At 48.4% G+C, this 21,450-nt stretch overlaps 1 protein-coding gene across 4 annotated transcripts in view; it reads right to left on the bottom strand.

The window, feature by feature from the left end:
• Nucleotides 1–21,450, bottom strand: part of CUX2 (cut like homeobox 2) — a 257,032-nt gene that overhangs the window by 126,842 nt on the left and 108,740 nt on the right. The gene's annotated exons all lie outside the window — the stretch shown is intronic.

Raw genomic sequence — 21,450 nt, forward strand, 5'->3', positions numbered from 1 at the left:
TCTACCCTCAAGAGCAATGGGAGCCACTGACATACATTTTTTTTTTTTTTAAGATTTATTTATTTATTTTAGAGAGAGAGCACGAGTGGAAGGGGCAGAGGGAGAGGAAGAAAGAATCTCAAGCAGACTCCAGGCTGAGTGTGGAGCCTGATGCATGGCTTGATCTCATGACCCCGAGATCACGACCTGAGCTGAAAGCAAGAGTTGAACGCTTAACTGACTGTGCCCACCCAGGTGCCCCCACTGAAATGCTTTTTAAGTCTGGAAATGCAGAGAGAGAAAATAAAGCAGGGAAGGGGGTGAAGAAGGGTGAGGGTCAGGGTGAACTGCAATTTCACAAAGAACAGCCAGGGGAAGCCTAATGGAAAAGGTGATTTTTTGGCAAAGACTTAAAGAGGGTGGAGAATCCACCCATGTGGCTGTCTGGGGGAAGAGCCTTTCACCGAGAGGGAATAGCATGTGCAAAGGCCCTGGTCCTGATGCAGGTTTCAGAGAATCCCACGGGCTGCTGCATAATATAGATTCCTGGCCATGAGCACCATGGAGCAGGAAGCATAGACAATGTTACCAAAAGAATAACATGCATGAATACTTGGATAGCCCAGGCTCTGTGCCTGGTGTGTTTCTAGCATTCGTGCATATTCATGCAGGTATAGTTCTCAGTGACCCTCTCAGATATACACGAGCACCATCTCCACTTTGGAGAGGAGGAAACAGGCCCAGAGAGGGCAAGGTTGCCCAAGGTCACACAGCTGGCAGAAGCTGGAGCTGGGAGACAAATCCAGGGACTTTGGTCAAAATTCCATTCTCCCACTGCTACTCTGCACAGCTGTGGGGCTCACTCCATGGATTCGCCCTCCTCTCTCTGAGTGACCATATGTGGGTGTGTCTAGAATACGCTCAGTTCACTCTGCACAGGCCCTTCCCTCTGCCTGGAATGCCTCCTTCCCCACTCTCTGCCTTACTAATTCACGCTTGGGGTCTCAGCCTAAATGTCACTGCTTCTAGGAAGACCTGTCACTGCTCCGGCTTGCTGAAGCCTCTCTGAGACAAGAGCACCTTGTCCTCCCCATCAGGGCCCTCATGACACTTTTGTTGCATCTGGGTCCCCAACTGGAATGTCCACCTGCTGAAGGCAGGGCCTGGGTCTGCCACCTTCCTTCCTCTTATCCCCAGCACCTGGCCCAGTGCACGTAGTCAGTCCCCAAAATTGTCACCTGCCTCGGCCCTTCGTGGTGACAACCACAGCAACCCTCAGATAGCTGATGTAGCAAGGGAAAGAGGAGAGGACAAGAGAGAAAACACAGAGAGAGACTGAGAAAGGAAAGGAGAAGAGGGGAAACACCCACATTGGGGGAGCGGGAGTGAAAAAGAAATTCAGAGAGGAAGAGAGAAGGGGGCACAAGAGAGACAAGGGGGGAGGGGAGGGAGACAGGAAAGAGAGATTGAGAAAGAGAGGGAGAGAAAGAGATACAGGGAGAGCACCAGGGGGCGAGAGGGCAACGGGGGGGGGGGGGGGGGGGAGGGAGAGAGAAACAGACACAGCGGGAGGGAGGGGGAGAAACCGCTGCCTAACTGCCCCTTCCTGGTGGGCAGTAGCCAGGCGGGCAGCAGCCAGTCAAGCCCTGGCCCTGTCCCTCCTGTCTGGGCTGAGCTGGTGACCAGGCCTCACTACAGGGGCTGGGAGCATCAGGGGCTGGGCCTCTGGAGAGGGATCCACGACCGAGCCTTCCAGACAAATAGGTTCAGGGGCTTCGCCCAGTATCCTGTGTCTGTTGGGGAGGGTCCCCTGAGGGGCTCAGGGAGCTGCCTCCATCCTCAGCGCCCTGCCCATGAGGCCAGAACCCTCTCTGGTTCTGCCACAGAGGGCTCTGGGCCCAGCACTGTCATAAACAGCATCTCCTTTCAGCTTTGAAGCTGGTAACGGTACCCCCTAATAACCATGGATGGCACAGACCAGGTTATCGATTTACAGGCACAACCTCACTTACACCTGTCACCACCTCATCATGTCACCATTTTACAGATGAGAAAACTGAGGTGTAGGGAGTTGCTACTGCCTATCTCAGGCCAACAGCCAGTAAGTAACGGGGCCAATACTTCCTAAGCCTGATTCCAAGAATCCAGGTTCTTCCATTATACTAGTTTCTTTAAATGGTAAATTTTTTACCCTACTAAAGTAATACACGCATATGATACAAATTGCAACAGCACAGCAAGGCTTAACACTCAACAGGCTTCTGTCTCCAGAGGGGCCCACCATTATTCTGTGTCCTTTCAAAGATATCCATTCGTATTCAAGCACATGAGTAAGCAATGTCTTTCTCTACTTTTGTTTGACTCAGATACAAGCATGCTACATACCATGTCCCGCAACTTGCCATTTTCACGGAACTTATCTTGCCTGCTCCTTTCATCAGCACATGAGGAGCATCTGTCTTCATTTGTACAGGAGGTGCCTTATTTTACGTAGCTGGGCCCTCACTCACGGACACAGGTTATTTCTGGGCTCTGCGTTACTACCACTGTCCTACGGCAACAATGTATTGAGACAGTCATCTCGGTTGCCCCTGTGTGGGTGTGTCAAAGGCTAAGTTTTCAGATAGATAAGGATCAGGTCACAGGGCAGGCACATTTGTAAATGTGACCTCCAAAGGGACTGCATTGATTATTGCTCCCACCAACCACATGAGGGATTGCCTCTCCCCACAGCTATGCTGAGATGACCGGCCACACTTTTATCAGAGGGTCAGGACAGCAGGGATGTGACGAGGAAAAAGAGGAGGGGCATGTGCAATGGGAATGTGGCCAGAAGAGGGTGACAGTGGGTGACAAGGAAGATGTCGAATGTGCCAGGGACTTGCTCTGTGATTTCAGAGAAGTTACTTGACACCTCTATCCCTGGCCTGGAATTCTTCCTGAGCCAAATGAGCTTGTTAGTCACATATGTCCACGGCGGGTGCTGGGTGTTCCTGAATGCCCTAGACCAGCAGTCACTGCCACCAAACCGCATGTGCCAGGCACAGTGTCTGGGCTGACCTGGATCATCTGACTTCATCCTCATAGTCACCTGGACAGGGAGGTTGTATTAGCAGCCTTATTTGCATATTGGGAAAGTGAGGCCCAGAGAGGTTCAACTGCTTGCCCAAGGTCACTCAGAGTTGAGAATGTGATGATCCTGGGCTTTGAACCAGTATCTACCTGACTTCAGGGTTCAAACTCTTAACCACTGTGTTATCCTGGTCAGAGGCTATCTGGCTCCCAGCCAGGTGACCAATGAGCTCTCCCTGCCCCGTGACACCCATTAGTGTTCCTTCCTATTGCTGGACCTCTCAACTCTGAGATTTCTTTGCATGGAAGCTTCCTGGTGACCTCACACATGTTCCTCTAACTGAAGGGACTGGAGCTTGGGCACAGCTCTGTATCCAACAGGAGGAAGCAGAAAGCTGTTCCCAGCAGTCCGGGAAGCCCAAATACCAGACCTGCCCATGGAGGCAACTGAAATTTCTATATTTCTGGTTTCTTCTTTTTCCCTCCGGAAAGATGGCCTGCCATATTCGGTTATCCAGGAGCCCAAGTGAGTCCCCACTGGAGGTACATGTACCATTCATTCGTTTGTTCATTCATTCATTCATTCAACAGATATTTATTGAGTATTCTCCACTGGGGTTGAGAGCCCAGACTCCAGGAACCAACCTGAACTTGACTTTCAGTCTCACCACTTCTTAGCTGTGTAATCTTGGGCAAGCCACTTAATGCCCATGAGCACCAGTTTCTGCATCTATCAACAAGTATAATTATTACCAACTTCCTAAGGGAACTGGGCAGCTTAAAGGAGGAAGGTATATCTGGAAGTCCCTGGCACAGGATCTGGGGCAGCTGGTGGTGAACAAAGGGCAGGTGTTATTCTGGTTATTACTGAACAAGACTGACCCCTTATCTGCCCTCGGGGAGCTTAGAGTCATCTTCACCAGCTCCCCTGGGCGTTCTCAAAGCGGCATTTGAACATCTGCCTCTGGGCAGGCTCAGGGCCTTGTCCCTTGCTCCCTCTTGCCATGCAGATCAATGCCAGCCTTCCAATTCCTGCAGGAACTCCTCGGCTGACCCTAGAGCCCAAACTGCCACCTCCTCCTTCTCCATCCTCCACTATGAACTTTCTAAAATTAGCCGGCACTTGCCAATTCCAGGCAGAGCTGGCTTCTGGGAACTGGGAGGCCTCGGCACTGTCACCTGAGCCTTTTTCCTCCATCCCATCATGTAATGAATCATCAGTCTTGGCCACCCTATGACGGTCTCAAGTTTACAGCTGTTCCACCATCAAGGACGCTGGGGCTAATGGCTCTGAGACGAGAGATCAACTGGAGAGCGCCAAGATGATGGATGCATGTGCCCAATACCAGGATGCTGGCCGCCGGGCCGCATGTAAAAGGGAATGCCTAATTTGTTCATACCCACAATTACCTGGAGCCTGCTCTTCAGGTATGATTGAGTGCGGAAGGGGTCCCAAGTGTGGTCTCTGTTTGGAGGAATTATTTCAAGTGGCGCCAACCTTTGAGCTCGGTTGCTTGGATAACATTCCTTCCCTCCCCGCTCATCAATGGGGAGGCACCCCTGCTTAGGTCCTGCCTGATGTGGACAGAAACAAGGAGAACTAAAAACACAGGCATTCTGGAGGGCTTTGGAGATTGCTTTTTATACCTCACCCTGTCCTGAAACATTTTTTTGCATCAAGCCTTCACCCTGAACACATTTAAACAGATGTAAGCCCCCCCTGTTAACTCCCCTCCCCCCGAGATTATGTGCACCCCACCAGAGATAATCCAATGAGCCGGCAGGCCACTGCACCCCCGCTGAATTACAAGGATTTCTCCTGCCAACCAAATATTTCATCCAGCTGTAGATATCATGAGGAAACGGCAAACAAAGAGAGAGATTTAATAACTGGAAATAAGACTAAGGATACAGATAGTTTAATTTTTTTTTGTATTGCATCTAATTGCAATCAACAGTAGACATCTGACACAGTGACAGCCTCAGCAAAATTGCTGCTGAGAGAACAGAATCTTTGTCTAAAAATAATCAGACATTCTGTGCACCACTGTTTGTTATAACGGTAATCGATGCTGGAGGCTTTGAATTCCATCAATTTATAGATCTGCGCCAGCCTGCCTGGCGATGGGGCGCAGTGCACTGGGGCCCTCACCGGCGCGGGCAGTGCTGGGGCCCAGTGTGTGATTAAGATAAGCCCCGATTCCTTTCATACATTCCTTATCAGGGTCTAATTCTCCAGCAGGTAGAGATGTTCACAACAGTTAAAGATTAGTGCAGCTTCTCAGACGCCAAATTTGAGGGTATTGATCAATAAATCAAATCAGGCCAATCAATGGCCCAATCAGGAGAGTCTAGCCAGTGCATTATTACCGGCGCCTCCCAGCCAAGGCTTTTCATGGGTTTCATCAAAACAGCCTCACCTTGGCTTCCCGCCAGCTGCTGGCTTGCCTAATAGACTCCACAGCCGAGAGGGGCTCCTGCCCAGCGGAAGAGCAATAAATTTCTCATCAAACAGCCGATGGAGAAACAAGATGAACATCTGTTTTGCTGCAATGAAACTCCTGTGTTCTTCAGAATGCGCAAACCGCCTCTGACAGACCACCCCAAAGGCGGCTTCCCTGGCACGCGGCGGCCCCACGGAATATTCCGCCGGTTATTTCAATCAGGTAATTTAAGGAGACTTTTGCAGTCTTCTCTCTGCAGCTACCGGAGCTCTGCAAAGGCTGTTCCGGCACAGTCGATAATAAATGCCATCCTGGGACCCTGCAGTATGAAGGCAATTTTATGATGCCCATTATGTGGCAATGTAACTTCATTAAAAGCTGTTTATTCCCCCTAAGCATTTTAAGCACTTTGCCTCACCCATAAAGGAGGAGCCGGGAGGTTACATTTACAGAAAGGGTTCTAGGCCGTATTTCTTTCCTCAATAACATGGAGGAGCCTCGCCCACTGGCCTTCTCCTTCAAGGGGAAGAGGTGGCCCTAGGAAGGGTCTAGGAAGGCTGGGTAAAGACTCAGTTTTCCCCGGGGCCCAGGCATGCAGGGGCTGAGGCGTCCACGAGAGGAGTGGCATGGGAGGCCTCAACCCTCAGACCTTTGTTCTGGGTCCTGCAAGAGAGGGATGAAGAAAGTTCTAGAATATGCCAGCCAAAGGCAACAATTTCCAAACTGGGAGTCCTCTGGACCATTCCTTTCGCTCTTCCATGTTGACACTAATCCAAAGAAATTATTACTTGGCCTGTTGTGATGGCCCAAATTCTCTTTTGCAGAGATAGCTGGCAGCTGAAAGATCATTTCATAGCCCAAGATTTGAATGTCACACGTCAAGGCTTCTTTGGCAGAGGTCTGCAGACTCCGGGGATGAGAGAACCAATTCTCAAGGGTCCGCAAGATTTGTTTCTCTCCCTTTAAAAAGATCGGTTCTTGTCATGAGCTGGAGAAGCGATGTAGTGGAAGACTACATTTTGGCCTCTGTGAAAGCAGGAGGGGATAGGAAGAGAATGCATATTTCTGCAATGGTGAGCAGGCTGTAGGTACCAGAAAGATCAAGGGCACAGTGGTTCCATTCTGTGCCTTAGTTTCCCCATCTGCCAAGTGGGGCTGATGATACCCACCTCTGGGGGTCTGCTGTGGTGCAGAAAAGGCCCTGGCTCAGTAAATGATCATGAGGCTCCCTTAGGATCCCCCTCATTTGGATGAGCTCAATGTCCAAGGGGAGGGAGAACGCTGACTCAGAGGGTCATGGCCAGTGGGTGGCAGGCTGTGGGGCTGGGATTCTGTGTGGGATGCAGTGGGGCGCATGAGAGGGTCTGGAAGGTGGAGCACACATGGTGGAGGGGAACAGCTGGGGAGGCATGTCTAACGTGGTGGGATTCAGAATCAGGTTAAAAACCATGGGCCCCATGAAGATCAACCACATGATATGTGAGACTACAAGAAACAATAATAACAATAACAATAATAGTAACAGTGGTAATAGCCAATGCTATGAGCCCAAACTCTGTGCCAGCCACTGTTCTAACTCATTTATTCCAGCCGTATAATTATTATCCTCATTTTGCCGATAAGGAAACTGAGGTTCGAAGAGATAAACTTAGTCTTCTCAGGTCACAAGGCTAGTAAGCGGAATTAATCCTTAACATTTCTCGGGTCCTTATTGAGTGCCAGAAACCATTCCCTGATCTGTGCACCTTATATGCATTCTCTTGATTTATCTTTGTAACACCCTCCTGGGGAAGGGCGGTTATTACTGTTACCACCATTTTACAGGTGAGGAAACTGAGGCTCAGAGAGAGAAAGTGACTTAAGCAGGTCAGTAGGGGTGGAGCTAGGACTGGAACACATTCCACAGTCCTTGAAGCCTTTTTGGGGGGCTCTTTCCTGGCCTCCCAGGGGCCTTGTAAGGCAGGGAGGGGATGAGGGGAGTTCACAGGCCTGCATGAGACTCCCAGGTTCCACTATTATGAGGTAGCCAGAGAAGCGTCCTGCACGGGCTTTGCCTGGCCTCCCTCTCAGTCTCCCCTGCTCTTGGGCTGTCCACTGACCTCCTTGTGTCCTTCCCTGCCTCAGGGCCTGGGCTCTTCCCTGAGCCTGGTAAATGCCCACCATTTTCCAGTGAGCTCCAAGATGCCACTTCTTCAGGAATGTTCCCCTGGGGGCTCCACAGCCCCTGCATTTTCCAATCAGAACCCTCAGCACAGGCATAAATAATTCAGCTTTGTTACAAGTGACCATATCATAAATGTCTGTCTCCCCACTGAACCTGATGCTGTTTCTGTATACCCTGCCACATAGTAGGTGCTTAAGAAATATTTGTTGAATGATCAAAGTGGGGCTCCCTGCCCTTTCAGTGTCTCCCAAGGCAATGTGGTCCACATGTGGCAGAACCATAGGGCACCTCAACTCCCCGTGAAAAGAACCCAGGTACACATTGAGTTTCCAGTGGCCTTCCTTCCCAGATGTGTACTCTTCAAATTCAGACCTGGTTCTAAGCCATGTTCCCTGTTTTAAACGTGGGGAGGGGGGTAGCTAAATCTGTGGTTTTGTGAAAAAAAAGATTGAGAGGGAGAGAGAGAGAGAGAGAGAAAGGAAGGAAGCAAGCAAGGAAGGAAGGAAGGGAGGGAGGGAAGAAGGAAAAGAAAAGAAAAGGTTAAGGAGAGGGGACAGGGTCCTGTGTCCACCCTGGAGCCAGGGAAGTTGTGAAACAATGATGACCCAGTCAGAGGGCTGGACTTGTCAAACCAAGAACAAATTATAATCCTGCCAGACCAGGGGGCTGTCCGCCAAAAATACAGATCTGTGAAGGGGTATCTCATACAGAGAGGCCACAGTATATTAGATTTATCATACACTCCAGCCAAGATGTGCTGCTGAGATTTCGGGGCAAGATTTATTACACTGGCTGGTTTTTAAAATGAAAGTGAAAAGAGGATATTCTGGCAGAACCGCAGGCTGTTAATGGGGTGAGAATCACATAAAATGGATCATCTTCAAATCTCCTAGTATGCACAGACAGACCTTTGCAAAAAACCCTGGAGTTTTCGAAAAAAAGATGCTCAATCCAGTGTTTTCACACTGACTTCCTGGTTGACCTTAAGTGAATTATTCTCATTCCTTGGATGTGTGTTTCTTATTTGCAAACAACAGTAATAGTAACACAAAATAGAAGCTCTAATTTATTGGCTGATTACTATATTTTACATGGGTTAATTCTTTGAATTGGCAACAACACTTTGAGACAGTGCTATTTTTATCCCCATTACACAGATGAGAAACTGAGGTTCAGAGAGGTGTAGTCATTCACTCAGTGGCAAAGCCAGAACGCTAACCCAGACCTGGAGCCAGCTACACTCAGAAACCATCACTGACCTCCTGCTCTGAAAAGTTAGCTCTGCCTGTTCAGATGAAAGCTATGGGATAAACTCAGACCTCATCATTCCTGTTCTCAAGACGGAGATTCCAACAAAGAAGGCCCAGACACCTTCCAGTCCTGGTGGTGTCTGCCTTTTGCAGAGACAAATGCAGGAAAACAAAAAATGGGTGATTTTATTTTGGTTTCTCCTGATCTTTGTTTTTTCCTGATCTCTCTAAACTTTGGCAGGTTCAGCTCGTGCCAGGTAAAAGTGGGCTCTGCTCCCAGCAGGCACCAAAAACACTTTGGAGGCATAAGCCACAGGAATGCTGATGTGCCAGAGGGGAAAGAAATGTAGAAGTGAAAGCCTCCCATTTGAGGCGTCATGTCTGGCTAAACGGGTCCAGGATGGGGAGAACCAGAAACTCTAGGACAATGGTTCTCAACGGGGGCGGGGGGGGGGATGATTTTGCCCTCTAGGCACATTTGGCAAAGTCTAGAGATACTTTTGAATGGTCACAATTCGGGGTACTGCTGGCATCTAGTGGGTAGAGGCCAGAGATGTTGCTAACCATCAGACAATGAACAGAACAGCCCCCATAACAAAGAATTATATGGTCCGAAATATCAGTAGTGTGTGAGGCTGAGAAACCCAAATCTACAAAGAGCTGGGAGGACATTTGCCCTGGAGTACAGAAGACTCAGAGAAGGGGGGGGGGGGGAATCTTTACATATTTGATAAAAAGGAGAGGAGCTCATATCTATGTAGGCAGAGGAAGTTACACATAAATAGGTTTCAGGTCACCATAAGGAAGACAGTCTTGATAATGATTAAGTGAGTCTCTGGTCCTTAAAGGTTTCCCAGCATAAAGTAGTCAACTCCTGGGCCCTGTAGAAGGGAAATCAAGCCTGGAACAGGGAGCTGGATGAAATGACCTTTCTTTTTCCATCCAAACCTGACACCGGATAAAGTTCCCAGGAGAACAGCAATGAGGTTTGAGGTTCCTTCCAGAACCTTCCATGGGTCATCTCATTTAACCCTGGCTGAGGCCCAAAGAGGTAAATCACCGGTCTGAGCTTTGTGAGCTCAGTAAAAGGGGGAGTTAGGGTTCAAAACCTGTGTCTGTCTGGTTTCAAACCTCATTAGGAAGATACTCCTCAAATGCAACAATTGTCCTTGCACTCTGAAAGCAAAGCCTCTAACCCAGGGCCAAGCACCCACCCAACCTGTCACTGCCTTGATTTAGCATCAGTCAGAAAATCTGAACCCAACATTTGAGACCTAAGTTCAACAGTTCAGCCCTCTCCCATGTTAGGGACACAAAAACAAGTTCCCTAAATGGCCCAGCCCCCTGCTTATTTTTTTAAACAAAAACACTGCAACCGGCAGTGAAAAGACATTGTCCCAAGCGCACACTTTAATTGATGTCCCTGACCATTCAGGAACATGGATGAAAGAAAACTCGTTTTATTAATAGGCCCTCATGCTAATTAGCACAATTTATTGTCAGGGAGGCTGCCCCTGCCTTCTGCAAACGTTACAAGTGTAGACAAAAAAACTTTTGTCACGAACTCAACACGGTATTGCCGCGTGACCAAGACTACCAAGCCGGCCACAAAGACAGGGGCTTAAAGAGGCCGCTCCGAGGCACTGGATTTCGCCCTATGCATTTATGACATAACTTGATCATTTCCCACTGATAAGAATGACCCGAATTGAAATGTCGGCTGCTTCTGCATGAAAATACACATTTCTTGCCACTTGGAGGAAGTCTCCCTAATGACTGGGAAGCGTTGTGGAAAAGTGGAGAAAGGTGTGGGGGAGGGGGTGGGGGAGCTGGGGAAAAAGACCCTAAATGTTTAATATTCAATAAATGTGTCAATTTTACATACAGAGGCAAATGGGTCTTTACTGAGGAATTGGTAAATTTCCTCCGAGAAAAGTAAGTGCATTTTAGCCTTCAAGGAGTCCCAGCTGAATAGAAATGGAATGTGATTTGTGATAAAACTCAGCTGCTCCATAAAAGACGTTAAATAAATGTTGCTGTTTCACCAGGGATATACAAAATTGATTGCATTATAGACTGATTCTAAGATGCTGCATCCCTGTAGGGCCCCCTCATCAGCTTCCGTGTGTGTGGGAAGCTGCTTTCAGAGACAATTTAGACTACACTGCAACTCCTACTCCTCACGCTGCGGCAGGACCTTCTAGAAATGCAACATTTCCCCTGCATGCTTTGTTTTAGGTTGAACCATAGCAAACTGCTGATATTTGACCATTTTTTATTTTTAAAAAATGACAATTTCTTCTATATCTACTTAATATTTCTGGTGGACTGGCCCTGTCATCTTGGGTAAGACCCTTGATACTACTAAGGGAAATGTGGTCACCATCTAAGGTTCTGGGTGGAGGCATCACAGCTCCTTTGGTCTGCTCACCAGAGGGCATTCTGGGCCTGGGTGAGAATCCTGCCTTTTTTTCAGTCCAGCTGGGTGAGCCTGTGAGCGTCTCCTGCCCTTTCTGAACCTCAATTTGCCCCATTTACAAAATGGGTTCAATTCCACCTTTTCCTCAGGGTACCTAGAAAATCAAATGAGGTAACAGATATGACCCTAGCTGGTGAACTGTCAAACATTCACAATCTGCTAATTATTTTAAGATTTATTTATTTATTTGAGAGAGAGAGAGAGTGTGTGAGCATGGCGGGGGGTGGGGGAGAGGGTGGGGAGATAGAGAATCTCAAGGACTGAGCACGGAGTCTGACACGGGGCTTGATCTCACAACCCTGAAATCATGACCCGAGCCAAAATTAAGAGTCGGATGGTTAACTGACTGAGCCACTCAGGTACCCCCACAACCTGCTAATTATTATAAGGTATTTGTTGTATATCCAACCAGTGGGCTGCAGGTGGGCTATATGAGGCAGATATGACACACACAGCCCTGCCCTCAAGGAACTGATAAGATCAGTGTCAACATATGACTCCTTCAGGTAAGAAATTAGGTTTCAGGGATTGATGGGTGGGTCCAAACTGATCAGGAAGGCTTTCCCGAAAGGAGGGGGTGCCTGGACTTGAACTCTCTCAGACATGTCCATGCTTTCCATGCTCACTGACACCAGAGGGTCTAGCCACCTCTAAATCCTGGCTGGATGCCTGCATAGCTTCCTTGTGAGGTTCCCTGGCTTAATGCCAGCCACTCTTCCACCATCCCATTCCTGCCTTGGAAGCCAGAGAGAGTATTTCAAGATACAAACTGGATGCTGACACTTTATCTGCTTAAAACCTCTCCAGGTTTCCCATCCAATTTCAGATAAAATCCAAACTTTCCAGGTCAGCCTGCAAGGCCTCTGGGGGGCCAGGACCCTGTGCCCCCCATGCAGTGCATCTCCCCCAGTCCTCCTCACTTTGCTTCTACCATTCTGCCCCTTATTCTGTGACTGGAAACTGCCAAGCCAGCCACAGGGCCTTTGCATCCACAATTCCCACTACCTTGATGCCCTCTCTTTCCTGTCTTTTGCCCAGTTTGGTGGTTCCCAAAGTGTGGTCCTTAGACCAGCAGCGGCAGCGTTACCTGGGAACTTAGTAGAAATGTAAATTCTTAGACCGGCTCCAGACCTGATGAATCAGAAACTCTGGGGTTGATGCCCACCAATCTTTTTAACCAGTCCTCCAGGTGATTCTGATGCCCACTCAAGTCCAAGCACCACTGGCCTAGCTCAGTCCTACCTCCTGTGTCAAGTTTCAGCTTAGACCTTACTTTCGCAAGAACTGCACCCCAAGATAAGGTCAGGTTTTTACGGTCATGGGCCCTTACTCCCTGCTCCTCATTTCTATGAAGCACTATTGCAATTGTGATGTCATAATCAATTGTTACACATCTGTGCCTCTTCATAGCTAGAGTAGGAGCTCCTATGAGGGCAGGTACCAATGCGCCCCAGCACCTAATTGTGCCTGGCACAGAGAAGGTGCCCAGTAACTATGTGTTGGATGAGCAGATAAATGAATGCACGAAGGAACAAATAAAGGAGTCCTGGAAGAATGAAGCCTAGGAATCCTACTGTCCATCCACCCATCCATAGAACACCCCCATCCCCATCTGATTTTCTAAATATCACCCCAGTCAAATCAGCAGCCAATTATAGCAGTGCCTGGAAGGGACCATCAAATTAGAAAGAAGAAAAAAAAGGCAAACCAGCAGAGAGGAGAGTCCCATCCACTGGACGAATAGCACAGTGGCTAAGCTGGAGCCCTCCCTTCCCCCCGAGAACTGCAAACCTCTCTCTCCTTCCCCAGCAGTGACTGGCTGTGCAGAAAGCTTCCAAATAAAAACCTGGAGACTGACAAAATTACAAGCAGGAAATCTGCCTGTCAGCTTGGAAGATCCCAGTCCCACAGTCGTCCGAACCTGCAGGCTGAGACGGAGTCCGTACTAAGCCCTGAGTTTACTGGAAGCTTCTTGATGCTCCATGGCAGTTTATTCTGCTCTCTTGGAGCTAAAGCTAGAAGGGAAATCACTTCCTTTCCTATAACTCAGAGCAATTATATTCTCTTAACGTGGACATCTGGCTCGCTGCTGCTCTCCTTACTTATGTTTTCCAAATGCTATCAGTTCTGGGAAGATCAATTATTACTGAAAAGTCGAGAAAAGCTCACCGGTTATTTGCATTGATTTGGTTGACAAGACACAGGTTCCTTATGAACTACGGATGTCTATGGAGGGGACGGGGGGAGAAAAATGCAAGAATCTGGAACAGCTCGGGCTTCAGAGCCTTCTACGAACTGCAGGGACCCGAGAAGGAAGGATGCTTTGCCCAGGATGGGGACACTGAACCATCCTCCCTGAGACCCCCAAACAAAGCCGTTTCCATAAAGACAAATAGGTAGCCCGCGTCGGCCAGCGCTGCAAGCAGCCACAATGATATAATTGGCCTGTTACCGCATCATCTTTAATCAATAGGATCCAGAGTTTCCACAGCTTGTAGAGCCCAAATCTCCCTGGCAGCCAAGAACCAGCGGGTTGTTAAAAGGCCCGATAGTTCTGCCTCGCTAATGGGTGGCTTGTTCCCTCAACCCTGCTGATTTTTTAAATAAACCTAAATTCCAATAATTGTTTAATGTTTATTTTTATTTAGTTCTGGTTCAGATGCTCTGAGTCTCTCTGACAGAAATTGATATCTGGCTCATGGTGAGCTTTATTAAAACACACACAGACACAAACACACATACACTCACGCAGATGCCACACACCCACTGGGAAGTGGTTTACTTATTTGGTTATTTATCTAGCTGCGGTGTAGACCCACATATCTAGAGAAGAAGATGGACAAGAGGACAAATTTGCCAAGCTCCGCTTTCTCTCTGGCTCCTTCCCTGCTAATCTTTCACCAGGGAGCCCTGTTCTCCACTTGGGCAATCCATAGAGGTGATGTCTGGCCTCTACTTGTGGCCTGCGTTCCTGGGGACCATATCTGACTTCTCAGTGTCACTGTGGCCACATGCTGGAATGACTCACCAGAGAGGGCACCCTGCGCCGTTCCTCTATGTGCTCAATATAAACAGGACCCACAACCGCCCCCCCTTCTCCCGGCCACCTGTGTACAACAGGGACATGGAGATGGAGGCTTCCCTGCACCCCGAGGACACCGGGAGGCAAAAGGTCTCAAACTGCCGGCACTGGGCCGGAGAGAGCCCTCCCCACCCTTATACAAACCCCTCTTGTCTTTCCATCTGGCGCGTCTCAGAAAAGCCTAGGCGGGTCTGAGTTTAAAGGCAAGGTTTTTCAGTGCTTTCTCAGTCCTTTTTTTGGTGCTTGTATTGCAAGCTTGTGCCGTGCCTTTCATCCTAAGAGGCTCATGCATTCGTTCACTGAATCACTGCAAACTGATGACCTGAAAATCAAACTTATCAAACTGCAGGCTTTCTTTCCCCATACCCTGTATTCTGTCCACCAAACTGGGGGCTGTCCTGACTTTGCTGTCTTCTTCACCCTCAAGTCGAACCAGCCATTGAGATCTGTGATGCCCACCATGGATGTCCCAACAAAGTAAACGTAATAGGAAATCGTGTTAAAGTGACTCTTTCCATTGGGAAAAGGGAAGATTAGAATTACCAAGAAGTTTCTGCCGGGAGTACAGAGGAATGTTGAAAAGAACCCAGGTCCAGTGATCAGAAGAGCTGGGTCTGCCACAGCTGCAGCCACTTACCAGCTGTGTGTCCTGGGCAAGTCACCCCACCCCTGTGATCCTGCTGGTGGCTGTCACGTGACTAATTAATAATCTCATCTTGGGAGGCCTGGGCCTGAAGCTCAGGTTCAATCCGTCACCACTGTGGGGGGGCTGTTACTGTTGGTACCCTAATTCTTGGAGGTGGTTACCCCCCCAATGCATCCCTTCCATTGAGGCACTCAAGTGTGCCCGTCTGTACCTGCAGTTCACTTCATCCACAGCAAGTCACCCCAGACAATCTCTAGCAGGCCCTCTGTTTTCCTTGGAGGGCTCATGGGTCATTTTGTGACCCCCCCCCCCACCTTGCCCTCTGGACGATGCTGTCCTGCCACCGGCCATAGCAGCAGAACGACGTTTCTGTGCAGACCCACATTCTAATAATTGTCCCAATACATACGGCGTGTACTCAGGATCTATTATCAGCTAATGAGTAAATAATATTCTGTTCTAAATCCAAAAGCGCTATTAGATACCAGAGGGGGACTAATGGGTGTTTTAAGACCCCTTTAATCACATATTAACGTGCCGCGAAGCAGGCTGCGGAGCCCATATGCCAACCGCCCTGCAACTGAGGAGGCTTCTTCCCTTTAAGCAAAGAACAAAGCGGGGGCAGAGAGCAAGCCCTCGTCCTCGGGTCTGGTCAAGCAGCCAGGCCAGCCCTGGGGCTGGAGGAAGCCCTCAAACCTGCTTTGCTGTCTCCGAGTTAGAGGGATGTTGCCAAGCCTGCGTCTCCTTTCTGGGGGTGTGATGGGCAAAGGGGATGGGGTCAGGCTGTCGTAACAAAGTACCATCAGCTGGGGGGCTTAAAACAACAGAAATGTATTCTCTCACGGTTCCGGAGGCTGGAAGTCTGAAATCAAAGTGTTGGCAGGGCTGTGCTCCCTCTGAAAGCTCTGAGAGAAGAGGCCTCCTTTCCTTCCGGGGTCTGGTGGCTGCTTGCTGCCCTTGGCTTTGCTTGGCCTGTGGCTGCATCCCTCCCATCCCCACCCCCATCGTCACAGGGTCTTCTCCCTGTGTGTCCTCTCCTCACACACGGCTCATTGGATTCAGGGCCCCCTCTAATGCGCTATGATCTCATCTTAATTATACCTGCAGAGTCTTTCCCAATAAGGTCATATTCTCAGGTTCTGGGTGGATGAGAGCTTTTGGGGGACACTATTCAACACAGTAAAGGGGGGAGAGACTGGGTGTTGGAGGGGGGAGGAAGAGGCTCAAATATGGAACCTTAACTCTGAGTGACTGTAACACAGAGTTCCTGCCATTTTGCCCTCCCCGGTCCCTGCCCACCACCGAACATTCCAGGAAAGTTCAAGCACCCGACCCAAATTCCTCCCACCGATCCATCATGTCATATTAGCAACTTAGTTTCTTATTAGCCATTTCCCATCGAATCACATTAATATTTGTTTTCCCTAATACAATGCAGGAGTCTTCTCAGATTAGCAACTTTCTCATCACATTAGTGGAAACAACTACTAATACAATACAATCCGAATACGACACAGTCTGATGGAGAATTGCTAACACAGTCCGACTCCCCTCTGCTTTGGTACAGGAATGTTGTCCTGTTGTTGAGCAATATGAGGACATGCTGAGACAATCAGTCCCCAGTGAGCAGAGCCACACAGGCCACCCTGGACAGACGGGATGAGATTTGGGTGTAGAAGGAGGTCTCCCTTGGAAGGAACCAATTTAGGGGTCTTTCCTGTTTCCAAACACCCCCTACACCCATAAGGAACATTCTGGCTCTTCTCCTATACATCCAAGCAACCTTGAAATCTGCAGGGAAAAAGAGACAGATGGAGAGAGGTGTCCATTATACCTTCCACAACCTAGTTCTCTGCAGCACTAACTTTATTGGTGTGACAAGGCAAGGCCGGCATTGCCAAGGTTAATTCATCAAGGATGTGTGGACACAGCAGAGCTAGAGTGAAATGAGGAGCCAGTAAACCGGGCTGTCGTGCTGACAAGGCTGCTGGGGGCGGGGGTGATGACACAGAACTGGTGACAGGCTCTCACAAAGTGGTTTAAGGAAAACCCCACTCAAGCCTGCTCAAGCTCTGGACTGGCTTGGGTTCATATCTATCACTGCCATATCCGAGCTGGATGATCTTGGACATGTAATTTAATATCTTGGTGCCTCAGTTTCCCCCTCTGTAAAATGGGGAGAAAACAGGGCCTACCTATCAAGTTGTTACGAGTCAAGGAGATAGGAATAGAAAATACTTAGAAGCTTGCATATCACTTGGCATATGATAAATCAGCCTTAAGACACAGAAATGGTGATGACTGCAAATCCCAAAGTAAGTCAAGCTCAACCACATGTTCTGAGTGAGCTCTGGGCTAGTAGTCACTGTGGAAAAACAAAAAGTTGAGTCTGTCCTGCGGAGACATGATGCAGAACCAGGAGGCAGGGGTCATAGCATAAGTCCTCAAGCCAAACCAAGGAGCCTGAACTTCATCTTCGGGGAAATTGGGAGCTGTGGAAGTAAAAGGCCCCAAGTTTTAGTAGAGTTGAGGGAATGCAGGCCTGTGGGGACAGGAGACGTTGCTTCTCTTGCTGCCAAACCACCTGTCATCTTACTGGCTCCTTAAGTCCTGGCAGAGAGAGAGGCTGAGGGATGGCAAGAGACGGAGATAGACAGAGGCAGGGAGAATAGCAAAGAAGCTGAGTGTGGGCTTCTCTGCAGCAGCGCTCGCTTTCTTGCTCTCTCTGCCAGCCTGTCTGAGAGACTGGCAGAGCCCCCAGCCCACTTTAAACTACCCCAGGCAAGGTTGCCGAATAATTCTCACTGCCTCCAAACGGCGCTCCACGTGGTAGCCAAGAGCCTGCTGCCAAGAGGCAAGTGGCCAAGATTCCCTTCCAACAGAGACATCCCCTTGCCAATCAGAACCCGGCCTGCACACATCTAGTAAAATCAGACTGTTTGCAGTCAGCCAAGCGGATGACATGGTCAGGACTTCTCGACCCTGCCCCCCCCCCCCCCCCCACCCCAAAGTCTCCCCACCACGAAAAAAGGTCCACACCCCAAGGTCCCAAGCACCTGCCCCCTCCACGTTTAACCTCCAGGATCCATCTGCTGAAATCACAGCCTCTGGAGTCAAAATGCACAGGTTCAAAGCCCAGCCCCTCCAACTGAGCAGCTGTGCAACCTGGGGCAAGTCACCTAACCTCTCTGAGCCCCATCTGTGTCCACATAATGGGGTTCATAACAGTTTCTGCCTCAGAGAGTTGTGAGAGGGCTTAAATGAGATCATATATGAAAAATGCTTTTCCAACACCTGGCATTTAGTCCATGCTCAATGAATGTTCATTTGGTGTATCTATAATCTGGAACTGAGCTAACTAACAATATCAGCTATCCAGAATGGGGCTAGGGACCAGACGATTTGCAGAAAAAGCCTCCAAGCAGTTAAAATAAATGGCAGAGCCAACACATGGAATGTCCAATCATGAAAACCACTTTATATAATACTAGTAATATTATGGTCCTATAATTAATATTATAGTAATATAGTACTCAGTAACCACTACTTCTAAGCTTTGGGCATGGCGATTTAAATACATTTTGTCATTTAACCAGTGGCGTGCTGGTAAATGCTTAACAACCAGTTCTCTGGAAGAAAAGGAGTTCTGATGTGTATCATTTCTGTGGTGTAAACTCTCCCCACTATGGTCAACTTCTAGCTCCCACTGTGCCGTCACTATACCTGGGGATGGGAAGGGAGGCTAATAGTGGGTTCTTATCAGCCAGCTCTGGTCACCACTGCATTAACCAGCCCCATATCCCTATGAGGTCAGTGCTATGATAGCCCCATTTTCTAGACAAGGATAGCAAGGCTCTGGGACACATCCTTGCCTGATTATGTGGTGAACAAGCTGCTGCAGCACTAGGATTCAAATACAGGTCTAAGGATTGCAAAGCTCCTGCTCTCTGCACTTGGCCCAGCCCCCAGCCCTCAATGGCACAACAATACTGATTTTTTGGTAAAGAAAGGTGATAGTGAGTGTGTGTCTTCCCTCCCAAACTCATGCCCACCTCTGTTCAATCTGGAGGCCACTTTCCTGGTGAGGTCTCTCTGGTTTGGTTCTGCAGACCCTCCTGCTGTCCCACCTGCCATGCCACAATCCCCCTCCCTAGCCATGACCTCCCCACCCCAGACAGCCAGACACCTTTATAAGATCTTTAAAAAGTCATCTATATTTCATCAGGATTTCAGTTGATAAAAGAGGATGGGGAAAAAGAAATCAAATCATATATGATATCGCAAGCTAGATACCACTGATTTGCTGTTAATGCTTGCACAGAGTTAGCAAGCCTATGGAGAAGGGACTGAGTGAGGGAAGGACAAGGAAACACAAAGTATTGCTTTATTTTCATTTTATTTTTATTAAGTGAAGCTGGGCACCTTTCTCGTGATGTCAGTTTTCTCAAACCACTGTGTGGCAATGTCAGATTCCACTTACTGGAATGTGTGTCTGGGCATGTGTGACCACCCACTGTGCCAAAGGGTGGAGGCCAGCATGTTTCCTAATGAACAGCTGATAGGCCCACATCCCCCACATCCTCACCTCCACAAACAGTCCCTCAAGACACAGGGGCCATGTCTGCAGCATCTGGCTGTCCTCTCCACTTCCCAGATTTTAATGCACACAAGAATCACCCAGGATCTTGTGGAAGCATAGATTCTGACTCCAGAGGTCCAGTGTGGGGCTGAGTCCCTGCATTTCTTAACAGGCATTCGGGTGATACCAATGTCACCAGTCCATGGTGGACCACACTTCAAGTAGCTAAGGTCTAAATCCGAAGCACTCAAATCCCTAAATTGCTTGTGGGCCCCCAACATTCCTCTGTGTCTCAAGGTTTTCTAAATCCCCAAAGCAATTATAGCTTGACTCCTAATCACAAACACCTCAGAGTTTGCCCCAATCCATGTGGGTCTCTCACGGTCACTCTCTGTGACTGCCTTGTCTTGTACCAACTCCTATTCAACAAATACCAAGCCCCCCAATCAATACCAGGCCGGCGCTGCTGCTGGGAATATGGAAAGACCCAATCCCTGCCAGATAGTCTCCTTCATTTGTCAGGAAAATGCCTAAAGTCTGTGAGCTCTGTTTCCAGGTAGTAATAACAGCAGACACTTAGGTAGTACTTTTAGCACGTACAAGGGACTGTTCCAAGAACTTTATAAATATTAACCCTTTTAAACCACCCTGGGCAGTAGGTCCAGTAATTAACTTCATTTTACAGAAGAGAACCAAGGTTCATGGAAATGATGTCATCTACCTGAAAATGAAACTATTTAACCCTCCCTCCCCCAGGAAAAAAAAAGTTATATATTTGGGACTAAAGGATGCTCTTGCATAGTATCATGAACTTGACCATGGCAGGCAAGTGGGTAAGTTGTTATACCTGACTGGGGCAGAGAGGCTTAAACAGGGAGAAGGCTTATATAATTCAGGACTCTTGGTTGTAAGCAGCAGAATCGCAACTCAAAGTATCTTAAGCATCAAAGGGAAACTGTTGCTCACATATCTGAACAATGCGGAGTAGCTTCAGGCATGGCTAGATCCAACAGCTCAAACAAGATTGGCAGGTTTTGATTTCTCTCTCTTGGCTCTGCTTCCCTCTGTCCTCTGTTTCTCTCACCATGGCTGGCTTCCCCAGTAATTTGGGGAACATAGCTGCTGGCAGCCCCAGGGTCACATTCTCCCAGAGGAAAAAGGACTTTTCTCCCTGTCATGTTCGTTTATAAGTCACAGGGAAGTTTTGTTGGAATGCACCCACATCCAAGCATGTACATACTGTCCACGGTTGCTTTCCTGTTACAATGGCAGAGATGAGTAGTTGGAACAAAAACCATGTGGCCCATAAAGCATAAATGTTTACTATCTGCCCATTTCCAGGAAAACCTAGTTTAGACTGCAACAGTAACAACAATAACACTTAGCTAACATAAACTGAGTACACAGTATATACCAGATACAGTTAGTTCTAAGCACTCCTTTGTCTCTTAAAACAATGCATTGAGGTGGGAAAACTAAAACCTCAAGGGGTTAAGAGCAGTCAAGCTCAAGGTCAGGCAGCCAGCAATCAGGAGAACTGGGTTTTGAATTCAGCAGCATGACCTCAAATCCCATACTCTTAACAGCTCCGCTAATCAAACAAGGATCTTCTGGAAGCTTGAGTAGGTAGGTTTTTCTAAATCAGGGTGTGATTTTTCAACTACTGGTTCAAGAAACACACATATGTGAACTTGTATTTTCTAAAGTATAAATGCTAAAGCAAATGGTGAATCCCACATAGAGCTCCCACTGCTC

This window comes from Phoca vitulina, unplaced genomic scaffold (genome assembly GCF_004348235.1).
Source record: "Phoca vitulina isolate PV1807 unplaced genomic scaffold, GSC_HSeal_1.0 scaffold46, whole genome shotgun sequence".
Classification (NCBI taxonomy): Eukaryota; Metazoa; Chordata; class Mammalia; order Carnivora; family Phocidae; genus Phoca; species Phoca vitulina.